The 17,366-nt window shown below is 44.2% G+C and overlaps 1 protein-coding gene and 1 non-coding gene across 2 annotated transcripts in view; one reads left to right on the top strand and one right to left on the bottom strand.

The window, feature by feature from the left end:
- The window catches only part of POLD3 (DNA polymerase delta 3, accessory subunit), a 117,843-nt gene that overhangs the window by 78,849 nt on the left and 21,628 nt on the right, over positions 1-17,366 (top strand). The window lies entirely within an intron of this gene.
- LOC116865472 lies at positions 11,495-11,603 on the bottom strand. The gene has a single exon (XR_004382201.1). It is a non-coding gene; the product is annotated as a U6 spliceosomal RNA (small nuclear RNA).

Genomic DNA, 17,366 nt, shown 5'->3' with positions numbered 1-17,366 from the left:
AAATTCTACCCTTCACAAAAATTAACTCAAGATGGATCATAGACCTAAATATGAAACACAAAACTATAAAACTCCTAGAAGATAACATAGGAGAAAACCTAGATGACCTTGGGTATGGTAATTACTTTTTAACGTCAAAATATCAAAAACAAAGAAAGAATTGATAAGATAGACTTCATTAAAATTAAAAGCTTTAAAAAAAAAGAAAAGCTTTTGCTCTGTGAAGGATACTCTTAAGAGAATGAGAAAATAAGTCACAGACTCAGAGAAAATATTTGCAACAGATAAATCTGATATAAGACTATTATTCAAAATATATAAAGAACTCCTAAAACTCACCAAGGAAACAACCGAATTTTTTTAAAAATAGGAAAAATACTTAAACAGACATATGACCAAAGAAGAAAATACTCATGACAAATAAACATATGAAAAAATGTTCTACATCATTTGTCATTAGGGAATTATAGATTAAAATAATAATGAAAAAAATAATAATGACATACCACTATACACATATTAGGCCAAAATCCACAACACCGACAACACCAAATGCTGGCAAGGATGTGGAGCATTAGGAACTTTCATTCGTTGGTGGTAGGAATGCACAATGGTACAGTCACTTGGAAGATAGGAGGTTTCTTACAAAACAGTCTTACCATATGATCCAGCAATTGTGCTCTTTGATATTTACCCAAATGAAGTGAAACTTATGTCCACACAAAAACCTGTACCTGGATGTTTAGGGCAGCATTATTCATACATAAATTAAGAACTAGCAGAACTGAAAAAAGTAGATAAATCCATAATTTAGGTGGATACAGAATGATGGAGGCACAACTTCTGGAGTGGCAGAGTAAGGAGCTCAAAAAATCCTAAAAAACATAAAAAACCCAGAACATTAAAACTGAACAAATTTGTCAAAAACAAAAGGGATCAAAGGCTTACAACAAATTGAGAAGCACTTATTCATGAAAAACGACTGAACCTTTGGTAACAACAGTGGCCGTCTATGACGTCTTAGCCTGTGGCTGTTCCTAACCCTTTTCCCCCCACACTACCACCCTAGCTCACCTACCTCCGTAACTGTTCTACATAGAGAGGCAAGTCATGGAAAACTGTGTCTTTGCTTTGGCAAGGTGCTCCCTTGATTTGAAAAACCCCATGCCCAGGGGCATTGAAAGAAACAGAGCAATCTCAATGGCAAAACAAAACAAAAAACAAGGAAGGACAACAACTCAGCTAGCTTGAGGTTCAGGTCCTGGTTGGGGCAAGCAAGAGGACAGAAATTTAGCAGGGTTATACAAGGAATGATACAGTCATAGTGGGTCTTGATAAGTTCCCACGTATTTCTGACAAAGCACATACATGAACAGGAGGGCAGAGTGCTCTGGCCATCCACATATTCCTGGTAGAACTTGAGACCACGTAGACAGGCAGAGGAATACAGTAGTTCCCAACAGAAAGTAAAAGCTGTCGCAGACTTATAAACTCCCTGAATTTTGAATGTACTCTCACACACACACATTAGATTTATCACAGAGCCATTGAAGAAGGTATAAGTCTTACAGGCTCAAAGTATTTGAGCACATCCTCTGACCAATCATTGGCTGACTACTTAGCAATGCAGATACAGAGGCAAGGAAGCAAGATGTAAACATAACAGGAATTTTATTTATTTACTTATTTTTAAAGATTTTATTTATTTGACAGAGATCACAAGTAGGCAGAGAGACAGGCAGATGGAGAGGGAGAAGCAGGCTCCCTGCTGAGCGGAGAGCCCGATGTGGGGCTCCATCCCAGGACTCTGGGGTCATGACCTGAGCCAAAGGCAGAGGCTTTAACCCACTGAGCCACCCAGGCGCCCCCATAACAGGAATTAAAAAAAAAAATTAGACAACAATGACTGCACACCGCAGCTTCCACAGATCTAGTCGGGGCCAGTTACTAAGCAACCAAAAGCAACAACAGTCTGTAGGGAGAAAATATCAGATTTCAGAATGGCTAGAACATATTATCAAACAAACCAAAAAATGAAATACGCAAAGAAATGGGAAACTGTGACCCATATTTGGGGGGGAAATGCATTCAGAACAATAATATATAAGACTTGAAAAAATCTTAACCAATTTGACTTGATTGACATTTGCAAAACAGGACACTCAACTGCAGAATGCTTATTCTTTTTAAGTGCACATGGAAGATAATCATTTGTATTTTTACAAAATTTAACACCTATTGTTTTCTTAAAAAGTTTATTTAAGTAATCTCTACACCCAAGGTGAGGTTCAGACTCAGCCCCAAGGTCAAGAGCTGTACCCTCTTCTACTAGAGTCACCAGGCACCCCTTAACACCTATTGTTGTTGATAAGGAGAAGAAAGAAACTTCCCCAAACTAGAAATAGAACAAAACATCCTCAATCTGTAAAGCTGGATCTATAAGAATTCTATGGCTAAGTGATACTTTATAGTGAAATATTGAACACTTTCCCACTAAATTTAGGAGCAAGGCAATGATATCAGCTATCATCAATTCACTCAATATTATATTCTTGGAGGTTCTGGCCAATGTAATAGGATGAGGAAAGTAGCCAAAAGACATTAAAATTAAAAAGGAAGTAAACTTTTATTTTCAAAGAGCATGATCAAATAAATAGAAAAATCTAAGAAATATAACAAAAAAACCCCGACTTGAGGCAATAGTGAATTTAGTAAAGTGACAGAATATCAGGTCAACATACAAGAATCACTTGCAGGGCGCCTGGGTGTCTCAGTGGGTTAAGCCTATGCCTTTGGCTCAGGTCATGATCTCAGGGTCTTGGGATCTAGTCCCGGATCAGGCACTCTCCTTGGCAGGGAGCCTGCTTCCTCCTCTCTCTCTGCCTGCCTCTCTGCCTACTTGTGATCTCTGTCTGTCAAATAAATAAAATCTTAAAAAAAAAAAAAGAATCAATTGTATTTATATATACTAACAATAAACAATTGGAAAATTTAAAAAATACTATTTATAATAGCATTGAAAACATAAAGTAGGGGCAACTGGGTGGCTCAGTTTGTTAAGTGACTACCTTTGGCTCAGGTCATGATCCTGGAGTCCCGGGATCAAGTCCCACCCATATCAGGCTCCCTGCTCGAAGGGAGTCTGCTTCTTCTGCTAACATCTCTCCTCTCATGGTCTCTCTCTGTGTCTCTCTCTCAAATAAATAAATAAATAAAATATTTTTTAAAAAAAGAAAACAAAGTATTTAGGGATAAATAGAACCTACAAAATACTGAATAGGGAAATTAAAGAAATTCAGAATTAATGGAAAAATATACCATGCTCATGGGTTGGAAGAACACAATACTGTTAAATTTTTTTTAAAGATTTTATTTATTTATTTGACAGAGACACAGCAAGAGAGGGAACACAAGCAGGGGGAGTGGGAGAGGGAGAAGCAGGCTTCCCTGTGAGCAGGGAGCCCGATGTGGGGCTTGATCTCAGGACTCTGGGATCATGACCTGAGCTGAAGTCAGACAGTTAATGACTGAGCCACCCAGGCACCCCATGATATTGTTAATTTGTCAATTTTCCTCAAATTGATCAATAGATTCAAAGCAATTTCTAGTCATACTTTTTTTTTTAGAAACTGACAAGTTGGTACTAAAATTTATATGGAAATATAAAAGCTCTAGAATAAGTAGTCTTGAAATAAAACAGAGGTGAAGAATTTACATTACCTGATTTCTGGGCTTACAGAAACACTACAGTAATTAAGACATTGTGGTGCTGGCATAAAGATAGGAAAGATAGATCAATGGGACAGAATGATAAGTCTAGAAATGGTATTGAATTGATTTTGTCCAAAAAGCAAAAGTAATTCAATGTAGAAAGAAAAGTATGTTCAACACACAGTGCTAAAAAAATTGCTATGAAATTTTTTGTAGAAGATTATTTTCATGATCTTTGGATAGCGAAAGATTTCTTAGCACCCAGACCATGAAAGAAAAATCAATAAAGTGGAATTCACCAAAACTTAAAGTTTAAAGCTTCTGCATCTCAAAAGGCATCATTAAGAAAATGAGTAGGAAAGTAAATTTCCTTATCTATGTCTGTATGTTTGACAAAGGACTTCTATCTAGAATATGTAAATAATGCCTATATATAGCTCAATAGTATGACACAATTAAAATGCAATTTTTAAAAAATGAGCAAAAGATATGAACGTGTGTTTAATATCATTATTCATCTGCAAAATGTAAATTAAAATGTTGAGATACCAACATGCCCACTAGAATGGCTAAAATCAAAAGGATAGGTCACGTCTAGTGCAGTAAGGATAGTGAAGTAAGCAAAATACATTGCTGGTGGGAGTGTAAAGTGTAGTGATGCAACCACTTTGAAAATTAGTCTGGAACTTTCTCATAAAGTTAACATGCACCTACCAAATGACCCAGCAATTCCACTTGTCAATATTTACCCAAGAAAATGAAAACAAATGTCCGTAGAAAGATTTGTACAGTAATATCCATAGGAGTTTCATTTTAAAACTGGAAACAACCCAGATATCTACCAACAGGTAACGGGATAAGCAAATTGATATCCATATAATAGAATACAATTCAGCAATGAAAAGGAACAAACTCTACTGAACATTTAAAGAAAATTTAATACCAATTCTTCACACTCTTTCAAAAATCGGAGAAAACATTTCTCATTCTGTGAGGTCATTGTTACTCTGATACTAGAAACCAGACAAAGGCGTTACAAGAAGATGACAAATATCTCTCATGATACAGATGTAAAAATCCTCAACAGAATATTACCAGACTGAATCCAGCAACATATAGAAAGAATTATTCACTCTGACCAAGCAAGATTCAGCCTAGAAATGTAAGATTCATTTAACATCTGAAAATCAGTTAATGTAACATACCTTATCAAGAAGAGACATAAACTACATGATCATTTCAACAGAGTCAGAAAAAGCATTTGAGAAAGTCCAGTACTGTTTCTTGATTTAAAAAACTAAAAAGGGGCAACTGGGTGGCTCAGTGGGTTAAGCTTCTGCCTTCAGCTCAGGTCAAGATCCTGGGGTCCTGGGATTGAGCCCAGCATTGGGCTCTCTGCTCAGCGGGGAGCCTGCTTCCCCCTCTCTCTCTGCCTGCCGCTCTGCCTACTTGTGATCTCTGTCTGTCAAATAAATAAATAAAATCTTAAAAAAAAAATTAAAAGAAGAATAGAAGGGAACTTCCTCAACTTGATAAAAGGTATCTATGAAAACCCACAGTTAACGTCACACTTAATAGCAAAAGACCAAAAGCTTTTCCTATATAGGCAACAATAAAACAAGGATGTCTTACTCTTACCACTTCTATCTAACTTTGTACTGGAAGTTCTAGCTGAGGCAGTTAGGCAAGAAAAAGCAATAAAAGAGACCCAAGGAAAGGAAGAAGTAAAATAAGCTCTATATTCATGTGACATGATCTCCTGTGTAGAAAATCCTAAGGAATCCACTAAAAATCTATTAGACCTAATAAACAACTTCAGCAAGATTTCAGGATAAAGATTGATATGCAAAAACCAATTATATTCTACAGATTAGCAGTGAACAATCTAAAAAGGAAATTGGGTGTGCCTGGGTGGCTTAGTCAGTTAAGCATCTGCCTCAAGCTCAGGTCATGGTCCCAGGGTGCTGGTATCAAGCCCCATGTCGGGCTTCCTGCTTGGTGGAGAGCCTACTTCTCCCTCTCCCTCCGCCGCTGCCCCTGCTTATGCTCCCTCTCCCTCTCTTTCTCTCTCTGTCAAATAAAAAATCTTTAAAAAAATTTTTATATAAAAAAAAAAAATCCAAGCTGCCTTTTTTTGGGGGGGAGGGAGATGAAATTGACAGCTAATCCTGAAATTCATATAGAAATACAAGGAATCAAAAATTGTCAAAACAATCTTGAAGAACAAAGTAGGAGGATTTATATTTCTTGATTTAAAAATTTACTGCAAAGAGGGGCGCCTGAGTGATCCAGTCAGTTGAGTGTCCAACTCTTGATTTCACCGCAGGTCATGATCTCAGGATTGTGGGATCCACCCCATGTCGAGATCCTCACTCATCAGGGAATCTGCTTGAGATTCTCTCTCTCCCCCTGCCCCTCCCTCACCCCCACATGCATGTGCTCTCTCTCTCTCTCTCTCTCAAATATTTTTTAAAAACTTACTACAAAGATACAGTCATCAGGAAGGTCTGATACTGGCTTGAGGATAGACATATAGATCAGTGGAACAGAACTGATAGTCCAGAACTAAACCCTTCTATTTAGTCAATTGATGTTTGGCAAGGGTGCCAAGACAATTCATTGGAGAAGAATAATCTTCCACAAATGGTGCTGGAACGACTAGGTATCCACATGCAAAGAAATAAAGGTAGGCCTCTTACATTGTGCATAAAAACTCAACACAACAGGAGCTAGAGGTAGGGAGAAAGGGGAATTCTTTTTTTTTTTTTTTAAATTAGACATTTTATTAATTCTGAAAAATTGTCCTTTATTGCTTTAATGGAGTAAGCTCTAGTAGAATAATACTGTAATAAAGCACAAATAATATTCCATGTTAGGAGGAAGAACTAATTCATTCCACTTAATACTTCAAATTTCTGATGCTGCCTATAGAGTTTCTAAGGCTATTGATTTCTCTGAATCACTCTTAGATACTTCCACTACAGAAAGTTGAGAAGCATGGCCATCTCTGGTTGTCTGTACAATTCAAAATGGCAGATACCTTGTTATTGTAAATAAGAATCTATTTTTATTTATTTTTTTATTTTATTTTATTTTATTTTATAATTTTATTTTTTATAAACATATATATATATATTTTTTTTTTCCCCCAGGGGTACAGGTCTGTGAATCTCCACGTTTACACACTTCACAGCACTCACCATAGCACATACCCTACCCAATGTCCATAACCCCCCCCCTCCCAACCCCCCTCTGCCCAGCAACCCTCAGTTTGTTTTGTGAGATTAAGAGTCACTTATGGTTTGTCTCCCTCCCAATCCCAACTTGTTTCATTTACTCTTCTCCTACCACATTAACCCCCCATGTTGCATCTCCTCTCCCTCATATCGGGGAGATCATATGATAGTTGTCTTTCTCTGATTGACTTATTTCGCTAAGCATGATACCCTCTAGTTCCATCCACGTTGTCGCAAATGGCAAGATTTCATTTCTTTTGATGGCTGCATAGTATTCCATTGTATATATATACCACATCTTCTTTATCCATTCGTCTGTTGATGGACATCTAGGTTCTTTCCATAGTTTGGCTATTGTAGACATTGCTGCTATAAACATTCGGGTGCACGTGCCCCTTCGGATCACTACGTTTGTATCTTTAGGGTAAATACCCAGCAGTGCAATTGCTGGGTCATAGGGTAGTTCTATTTTCAACATTTTGAGGAACCTCCATGCTGTTTTCCAGAGTGGTTGCACCAGCTTGCATTCTCACCAACAGTGTAGGAGGGTTCGAGAAAGGGGAATTCTTTAGTGAGTATAGACTTTCAGTTTCACAAGATGAAGAGTTCTGGAGGTTGGTTGCACAACATGAATGTACTTAACACTACTGAACTGTACGCTTTAAAATAGTTAGGATGGTACATTTTATGTTATGAATACTTTACCACCAAAAAAATTTTCAATAAAAATGTTTAACTCGGGGCACCTGGGTGGCTCAGTGGGTTAAGTTTCTGCCTTCAGCTCAGGTCATGATCTCAGGGTCCTGGAATCGAGCCCCGCCCGCTTCGGGCTCTCTGCTCAGCAGGGAGCCTCCTTTCCCCACCCCCACCCCCGCCCCACCTGCCACTCTGACTACTTTTATCTCTGTCTGTCAAATAAATAAATGAATAATCTTAAAAAAATAAAAACATTTAACTCAAAATGGACCATAGACCTAAATATAATAACTAAAAGCTATAAAACTCTTTCAAGAAGACAGGAGTAAAGCTTTGTGATCGTGGGTCAGACCAGGCCTTCTTAAACACCAAAAGTGTAAGTGACAAAAGAAAAAGTAGGTAAGTTGGAATTTAAAGGATACCCTCAGGAAATGAAAAGACCTCCTACCGAATAGGAGAAAATATTTGCAAATGATTTATCTGATAAGGGAATTGTATCCAGAATACATAAAGAACTACTACAACTCGACAGTAGAAAGACAGTAATCCAGGCAAAGGATCTGAACAGACAGTTCTCCAGAGAAAACATACAAATGTCCAAAAAACTCACGAAAAAATGTTCAGCATCCTCAGTCATCAGAGAAATGCAAATGAAAATTATGAGAAACCACTTTATGCTTGCTGGGATGTCTATAATAAAGATTGACAATACCAAGTGTCAGTGAGGACATGGATACATTGGAACCCTCATACCTTGCTGGTGGGAATGTAAAATGGCGCAGCCATTTTGGAAGGCTGTTTGGCAGTTTATAGTCACCATGTGACTCAGAAATTCTACTACTAGGTATATACCCCAAGGAAATAAAGCATACATGCACATAAAAAGTTGTATACAAATGTTCATGGCAGCATTATTCATCATAGATAAAGAGTAGAAACAGCTCAAATATCCATCAACTGATGAACAGTTAGGTAATAGTGGTATATCTGCCCAATGGAGTATTATTCAGCCATTAAAAAGGACAAAGTACCGATACACGCTACAACATGGATGGACCTTATAAACATTATACTAAGAGATAGAAGCCAGATGCACAAGGCTAAATATAATGTAACAATGGAATGCAGAGTAGACTGCAAATCTTAGTACTTCCTGGATGCATATATGAATTAATAATTAAGTAAAATACCCATGCCAACTGGATTTAGAAGGTGAAAGAGACATGAAATTACGGTAAAGCTGAGTTTGCTAAGCTGCCTGAGTGAGGGTCAGGTGGGAACATTAAAGAGACCAGGAGAAGCAGGGTAGGATCTGAAACTCAGATCCCAGAGGAGAGCACAGATGTGAGAGTCCTTGGCTTAGAGGTGATAGGTTAAGCGGGGGCAATGTTTAAGTTCACAAGGGAAGAAGTTCGGAAATAAGAGCAGTGGGGACAGCTGAGCCCTCTGCCCTTGTTTCTGGAAGAAGATGTCTGAGATCCTGGGCATTCAAGTGGCATGAGTGGTGTGTGGTGCTGGGGAAAGAACTGAGGACTTGAGTCAGAGGACCCAGGTTCTTTAGCTCCGCCTTGCTCTGTGACCTTGGGTAGCTGATCCTCCTGTCTGAGGCTCTTTCTTCACCTGTAATCAGGGATAATAATCCCAGCCCTCTTTCCCAAAACCATTGCATGGACCAAAAGGGAGAATGCATAAGAAAGTGCTTTATAAACCGTAAAACACTCATCAGATGTAAGGAGTTACTATTGCTGCAGTGGGAGATGCAGAAGGCCAATAAAATGGATTGGGTTGCAGTAAGCACAGGGGTTACTTTCTGTTTCTTAAAAAAAAGAAAAAAGGAAAGAAAAACCAGCAGCAGCAAGTACTGCCAGGTGCACAATGTAGTTTTTCCAACTTTGAGAAGCAAATAACAGAGAGGGGCCAACTGGCTCATCCCAGGAGGCCTGTCTTCACCAATTGAATCAGAAATCACGGCTCAGGGAATAGTTGCAGGCAAGGGCCCAGGACAGCAGGCCCTGTCCTGGCAGGGCGGGACCCAAAGGGTTTGGGGCCAACAAAGGTTGTCCACATGGCCGGAGACCTGGGCCCTGGGCCCCTGTGGCTTGGAGCTTCCTTCGGTCCCCGCCCAACCAGATGTATTCCTTAGAGTCCCAGGTGGCCCATGAAGGGGCTGCCAGATCCCAGGCCACATTCGGGAGCATCTCCTCAGGGTTAGGCAGAGAAGTGACCATGGCTTCACCACAAAATAGGCCAGGCTGAGTTGCTATAGCTCCCCAGGTGGCCAGCCTCATTAGAGCTCAGGGCCGCATTGGGCCTGCCAGAACTGCGGGCCAAGCCCAGCGCAGGAGGCGTGGGGAGGCTGCTTTCAGTTCTTTTCAGGCCCAGAGACACGTTCCCCTAATGCCTGGCTAGAGGCGAGCCCCTGAAGTTTGTGTGCTGGCCCAGAGACAGTCCTCTCAACTAGTACCTTTAAGGCAGCCATGCTTTTCTCAAATCTCCTTAGCCAGGGCGAGAGAAGACATTAATGACCATCTAGTCCAGCCTGCCTGCCCCCGTTTTCAGCTGAAGAACCTGAGGCCCAGAGAGGCAGGAACTTGCTGAAAGGTCAGATCAGGGGAGATTCTCTGAGGCCGAACAACAGTGCTGAGAACAGAAATCGAGTCTCTGGCCTCCCAGCTGTCCACCTCTCCTCTCCCCTCCTTCTTTTCCCATTACCGGTATTTTCCAGTCTCTTCTCCTTGGGGCTGCTGCCCTCTCACCTCTCTGAACTTCCTGGCCAGCCCTACCGGCCTGAGGTCTCCACCTGAGGTTAAGATTCTGCTTCCCGGCCTCTGCTGTGCACTTGCCAGCTCAGAGATGGTCCCTGGTGGTGGGCCTGGGGCCTGGGGGGTTGGGGAGAGGTGAGGTCAGGAGCTGCAAAAGCCGGTCCAGGGCAGCTACTAATGGTTATATGCGGGCACTGAGACCCTGCTTTGGAGCTTCTCATAACCCTCCTTTGGTTACCTTTGTTCTTCCCCTCTGCATTCACGCTTCAGTCCCTGAAACCTTGCTGAGGACTTGAACTCAGAGCCCCTGCCTTGTGCAAGGCATCAGGACAAAGCTACTACTTACCAACTCACCCCTGCCCTCAGGCACCCCCAGTCTGGTGGCGGTGGCATTTGCCCCCAGGATGATCAGCATAGGATATGAGTGCAGCATGGAAGACTCTAGAAGCCCAGGAGATGCCCCCTCTACTCCCAGCCTGGGCAGTCAGAGAAGGCCTCGAGCTCCAGTGCAGCTCTAGGAGACATTTCCTAGGCAAGTAGGTGGAGAAGGGCCACACTAAGACCAGAAGGTAAGCTGCGTGACAGCATCGGGGAATGGTGCTGGATTTCATGTGGTTTAAACCATAGGCTGGGCAGGGGTGAGTGTGGGTGAGGCTGGGTATTGCCAGGGGCCATATGTGAAGGGGACTGAAGGCAGGTCCAGTGTATATTTTCCAACACCAACAAGCCATTAGGTCAGTTCTGACTCTGCCTATCTGGAGATAGCATCAGATCCCATGGGTGAAGGGTTCCATCCCACAAGACTGCCCTCACCTGTGCTTCTGGCCAGTTGGTTCTAAATTGGAGGTTCCCACAACCTCTTCCTTGGGTTCAATTAATTTGGGTAGAGCAGCTTACAGAACTCGGAGGAAGATTTCTGGTGATGAGTTTATTATAAAGGATACTATAAAGAATATAGATGAATAGCTAAACAGGTACAAAAGGCAGTATCAGGTCCAATCGTCCCTTTTCCCTCATGTCCTGGGCATCCTGGAGAGGTGCTGGGGCAGCTCACCAGTGAGCCCACATTCTTTATGGAGTGCCAAGCCTGGTATTTCTTTTCCTTACTGAACCTTAGCATGCCATCCTTGGGCAGGGGCCCATGCTAATCTTCTCTGTATCGTTCCAATCTTAGAATATGTGCTGCCAAAGTGATCACTCCTGACTGAACCTTAGTCTCCCCATCAGCAACAGGACAGATGAATCCCAGTCATCTCTCAGGGCCTTTCACTCCTAGATGAATCAGAAGCAGCTATGGAACTTTGTACATGATGAACACGTGGGCCCCATCCCAAGTTTATTAAATCACCCTTTCATTCCACAAATATTTTTGTGCATATACAACGTGCTGGACACGGTTCTAGGCAGCAGGCGTACAGCAAGGGGCAAAGTCCCTGGGCCACCTTCATGGAGTTTCCACTCAGAATCTCTGGAGACAGGCCCGGACATCTATATTTAGAAAAGCTCCACTAGCAATTCCAAAGCCCAGTGTTAGAGGCTGAATTGTGTCCCCCTCAAAATTCATGTGTCGAAGTCCTACCCCTCAGTACCTCAGAATGTGATTGTGTTTGGAGACAGGGTCTTTAAAGGGGTAAGTAGCACCCACATTTCCCTCAGAGCCATGCCTTTGTGAAACAGAGGGAGCTAACTGGCTTCCATCAGGGCCAAACCTATAGAGATATTTCTGAGCTTTGGGTTACCTCGCTCGCACTACCCAGATGTGCTTCTCATTTGCCTTCTGTATCCTTGTCCAGTTCTTTAAGCTGTAGTTCCTGGGTGAGGCTGACTATCTGAGTTTGCTAGGGCTGCCATTTCTAAGTATGCCAGACTGAATAGCTCCAACAACAGAAATGTGTTTTCTCACAAATCGGCGGGGTAGAACTCCAGGATCAAAGTGTTGGCAGGGTTGGTTTCTTTTGAGGCATCTCTTTGGCTTGTACATGGCCACCTTCTTGGTGTGGCTTTACATGGTCTCTCCTCTATGTCTGTGTCCTAATCGCCTCGTATAAGAACACTAGGCATATTAGATTAGACCCACTCCCTGATTTCATTGAGCCTTCCCCCAAACCCCGACAGGCCTGGTACAGGCTCCTTCCTACTCATCCTGCTTACCTCCACAAGGAGGCTCCAGTGGGGCCAGGCCTTGGGAACAGCACCAAAGATCTATCCTGCCCAGAGAGACCCAGCATGGGCAAGAATCTGGCCTGAGGTCACACAGCATGATGGATACAAGCCAAGATGGAGTCTCACCGCTCCCCCCTCACCGGCCTTCGCTGGTTCCAGCTGCTTTCTCCTTCAGCCCTGGCACCTTGCCCAAACCTGCTGCTGCCCGCTCTGCTTTCCCACCCTCTCCTCCCCACCTCTTCGCCTCTGACTAAGTCCCGGAGCATGATTTCAGAATGATGAAACCCAGCTCCTGAGGTCACGCCGGCCTCTTTCAGTGGCTGTAATTTTGCACGGCCCCATTCTACCCCCCCCACCCCTCCCCTCTGACCCAGTAGGCTGGGGCAGCTGCCAGGCCTTTGGCCCATGCCTGGGGAGAATGTGAGGATGAGAACCAGAAGAGATCACTCAAGCCAGGTCAAGAGGAATTATACGTAACAGATCATCTCCTGACCCAGCACCGGTCTGGGGGACACACAGATGGATAATGCAACATTGTGCTCACGTCATGCCTTCCCCCGTCATTCCACTTAAGCATCCCTCATAGCATCGTATTTACACTTAGGCTTTCCAGGTCAACACCAACGAGCTGCTCGTACCTCTGTTCCCCCATGCCGTGCTGATTCACATCTCCAGGCGCTTGCTTCTCTGTTGTTTTCTCTGTCCGGATTGTTCTTTCTTCCTTTTTCCCTACCCTCCGCTGCTTTGCCTGGCTTCTCCTCCTCATCCTTTAAGACCAGCTCTGGCATCACCTTTTTTAGGAAGCCTGCCCTCACTGTCCTCCCACCCCCACTCCCAGCAGGTGGGCCGATGTGGTTCTCAGTGTTCACTCCTAATAATCTCTCTTTATTACATTGTTCTCAATGTTCGTCACGCTGTCACGTCTGTCTCTTTACCCATCTCAAGAGCAGGGATGAGGTTGGGACTAGGTCTGGTTCATCTTGGTGCCGCAATACAGGGCAGAGCATAGAATAAGTCACTGAATGTGGGATGGCCTCCCCCACCCCCACCTGCCGCCACAAAGATAGATGACACAGGGATTGGGATCTCCCACTTTACAGAGAAAACTGAGGCCCCAGAGGAGTTATGTGACCTGTTAAAGGGCCCAGGATGAGTTAATAACAGAGCAGGGACTAGAATCCAGCTCTCCCTGGGCTTCAATTAGTTTTCTTACGCTCCAAGGACAGCATTCGAGGAACAGCCAGCAGAGGGACCCACTGAGCCATACTAGGTGTATTAGTTTCCTATTGCTGCTGTAACAGATCACCATGAACTTGGTGGCTAAGAGCGACTCACTTATTGTCTCATAGTTCTGGATGTCAAAAGTTCAAAATGGGTCTCACTGGGCTAAAATCAAGGCATCAGCATGTCTGTATCCCTTTTTGGAGGCTCTAGGGGAAAATCCATTTTCTTACTGTTTCAAGCATCTTGAGGCTGCCCGGATTGCTTGGATCCTTCTTCAGAGCGAGCAATGGCTGGTCAAGCCATTCTTACATTGTATCATCCTGGCACTCCCTCTTTCCCTTCCCTCTTTATTAGGATCCTTGATTACACTGGGCTCACCCAGACCATCCAGATGACCCATCTCAAGGTCAGTTGATCTACAACCTTAATTCCTTTTCCTATGTGATCTAAAATATCCTCAGGTTCCCAGGGGTTAGGAAGTGACCATCTTTGGGAGGGGGAGCATTGTGTTGCCTACCCTACTGATGGGCAAGGAGATAGTGGATCTGTTAAGGGTGGAGTGACCAGACTTCCCAGTGTGCCAGGGATTGTCCTACCTTAAAGCTGTCATCCTAAAATGATTACTGATAGTGCCCTTTTCTCTCCCAAAAACTTCCTGGTTTTTATGGTTACCCTAGTCATAGACTATTGGAATAGGAAGTCCAAGCCTACCATTTTGCAGATGAGGAAACTGAGGCATCGTGAAGGGGAGGAACTTGCACAGTGTCACATAGCTACTGACAGAGCTGAGACTAGGAGCCAGATTTTTTAAAAAAAATTTTAAAATATTTATTTATTTGACAGAGAAAGAGAGAGAGCACAGCAGGGGGAGAGGCAGAGGGAAAGGGAGAAGCAGGCTCCCTGCAGAGCAGGGGAAGCCCGATATGGGGCTCGATCCCAGGACTCCAGGATCATGACTGGAGCTGAAGGCAGTGGCTTAACCAACTGAGCCACCCAGGTGCCCCAGGATTGAGATTTTTTGCCAGGAGGAGGAGGCCAGCTTGGTGCTCAGTTCAAACTGAAATATTTCTTTCATGAAGGCTTCCTAGAGGAAGCGGTAGACCGTCATCTATGATGATGAAAATGAATTTATTAAATACTTCCTATGCTCCAGGCACTGTTAATTAATGCTGATGCTTTATATGTATTATCTCATTGGGTCCTCATAAAAATCTTGGGTCATTTTACAAATAGCGAAACAAAGATTTAGAGTGGTCAGGAGCCCAAACCAGTAAAGTCTCAAGCCCTTTTCCTATTATAAACCTAATAATCTTTCCTCTCTCCCTAGAGTGTTACTGGGCTTGAGGAACTAAGAGGGCTGGAAGCTGTGCCTTGGAGAGACATGGGTTGCGGGGTGGGGAGGGAGAATGTGGAGGGGCTGCTGGCTTATAGAGGCTGTGCACTGATGAATGAAAGGATTTGAGGCTGAGGTGGCTCAAACAGTTGTGTTTAATTTCCATTCAAGACTAAAACTATGGTCATAGCAGGAAGAGTTCATTTTAGAGGGTTTAGTATTTTTTACATATCTGCTCCATGTAGAACATTTGGAAAATACCAGAACTGAAAAGAAGATAGTAACGATTGTGATAATTCCATTTTCCCAAAGAACCACCTTTGAGACTTTTGGCAAGTTCCTCTATAGGGAGTTTTTTTTTTTCTTTTCCTTCTTTTTTTTTTTTTAAGATTTTATTTATTTATTGGACAGAGAGAAAGACACAGTGAGAGAGGGAACACAAGCAGGAGAAGTGGGAGAGGGAGAAACAGGCTTCCTGCCGAGCAGGGAGCCCGATTCGAGGCTTGATCCCAGGACCCCGTGATCATGACCCGAGCCGAAGGCAGAGGCCTTAACCCACTGAGCCACCCAGGCGCCCCTCAGGGATTTTTTTTTTTTAAAGATTTTATTTATTTATTTGACAGAGACAGAGATCACAAGTAGGCAAGAGATGTGCAGAGAGGGGGCAGCAGGCTCTGTGCTGAGTAGGGAGCCTGATGTGGGACTCCATCCCAGGACCCTGAGACCATGACCTGAGCTGAAGGCAGAGGCCTTAACCCACTGAGCCACCTGGGCGCCCCTGGGGATTTTTTTCTTAATAAACTATGTCAACATATGAAACAGTATAGGAATAATATTATCAACACCTATGTACCTACTCTCTGGCTTAATATGTGGTTGCCTATGTAATTGGTGCCTGGCATACCTTTTCCCCATTGTTCCCTCCCTCCCTGACAAGAGGTCCTTCCAGACTTTCCTGGGTGCATATCGCTTGAACTTTGTAGATGTCAGTGTGCTTTTACAGTCTTGTACCAGAAGGGTTCAGGAGAGACATCAAGGGGTTCCTAACACTCCCACACTTGGAGGTTCCCCAGTTTTTTCTTATGAAAAATAGCAACGAACTTTGCCCCGGCCCCATCTGCACTCCACCCTTGGTGCTTCCTGCCCCGGGTGTGCAGCTGGGGACCTGACTTGGCCCTTCTCCCACAGCCTTCCCCACCAGTGTGTTCTCCGACCTCCCTCTCTGCCTCCACCTCTCCCTTTTCTCCCACTCAGCCTTCTCCTGTCAGTCTCTTCCCTTGTCACCCCCATCTCCCCTGTGGGGTACCTCTCCTCATCGAGGCCCCTGGCCCTCCTCTCTGTGTTGCTCAGTCAGGCCCAGCAGCTGCCCCCAGGGAAGAGAGCAGCCAGTGCCAGAGGCCCTGCTGCCCAAGGACTGTAAGGCCTGACCCCCAGCATCCCCCGTCCATGCCTGGAATTCCTCTGCAGCCGCTACCTCCTTCATTGTCAGGACTGGAAGCGTGCTTAGAGACTAGGCACCCCCACCCCCACCCCTACCCACAGCTGAGGAGACAGGCTGAGAAGAGAGCTAGTCTGCCCGACATCACTAGGCAGAGTGGACGACAGAGTGGAACCAGAACTCGGGGGCCCGCCTCGCATTCCACTGCTCTTAAGACCCTTCCCACAGCAGCGCATCCACTAGGCTGGACCCCTCCCCACTTCCAGAGAACTGTGTGTTGTGTCGGTGATGGGGGCGTTGGTCAGTGCCACTGCGAGAGAGCATCCCTGGCAGGAGCATGAGCAGGATGGGTTACGGCCCCGCAACCACCATTCAGGGGCAGAGCGTGGGAACTGGCGAGGCCTCCTGAGCCCACTCCTTCTAGTGAGGGGTGAGGCGGAGAGGGGCTCCAAGGGACTGTGCTCTTTGCCCAGGGTATGACATTTAGTCTGTGGCACTCGGTCAACTGACGGTACTGACTGTCTGTCTGCCCAAGTGGCATGCAGAAGGGGAGAAAGAAACCCACTGGGTCCTGAGGAGATGCTGGCCTCTTTTCCTGTGTCTGTGTGTCCCATCTTTCTTGTTTTTGGAGACCCCTTGCTCCCTTCCCTCCCCTCCTAACTCTCCTCAGTCCCCACCACCCCCCATCTTTATGTCCTTGGAAAGGGGAGGGCTCCGGGGGGTGATGGGAATGAACAGGTGTTGAGGGGGAAGGAGCAGGCCTGCATGGGGACAGTGAGGAGGGGGACCCTTCTTGTTGATGG

This window comes from Lontra canadensis, unplaced genomic scaffold, assembly GCF_010015895.1.
Source record: "Lontra canadensis isolate GAN:19392208 unplaced genomic scaffold, GSC_riverotter_1.0 scaffold7, whole genome shotgun sequence".
NCBI classification, from domain to species: Eukaryota; Metazoa; Chordata; class Mammalia; order Carnivora; family Mustelidae; genus Lontra; species Lontra canadensis.
The sequence above is the reverse complement of the archived record's forward strand: the minus strand, read 5'-3'. Positions and strand labels throughout refer to the sequence as shown.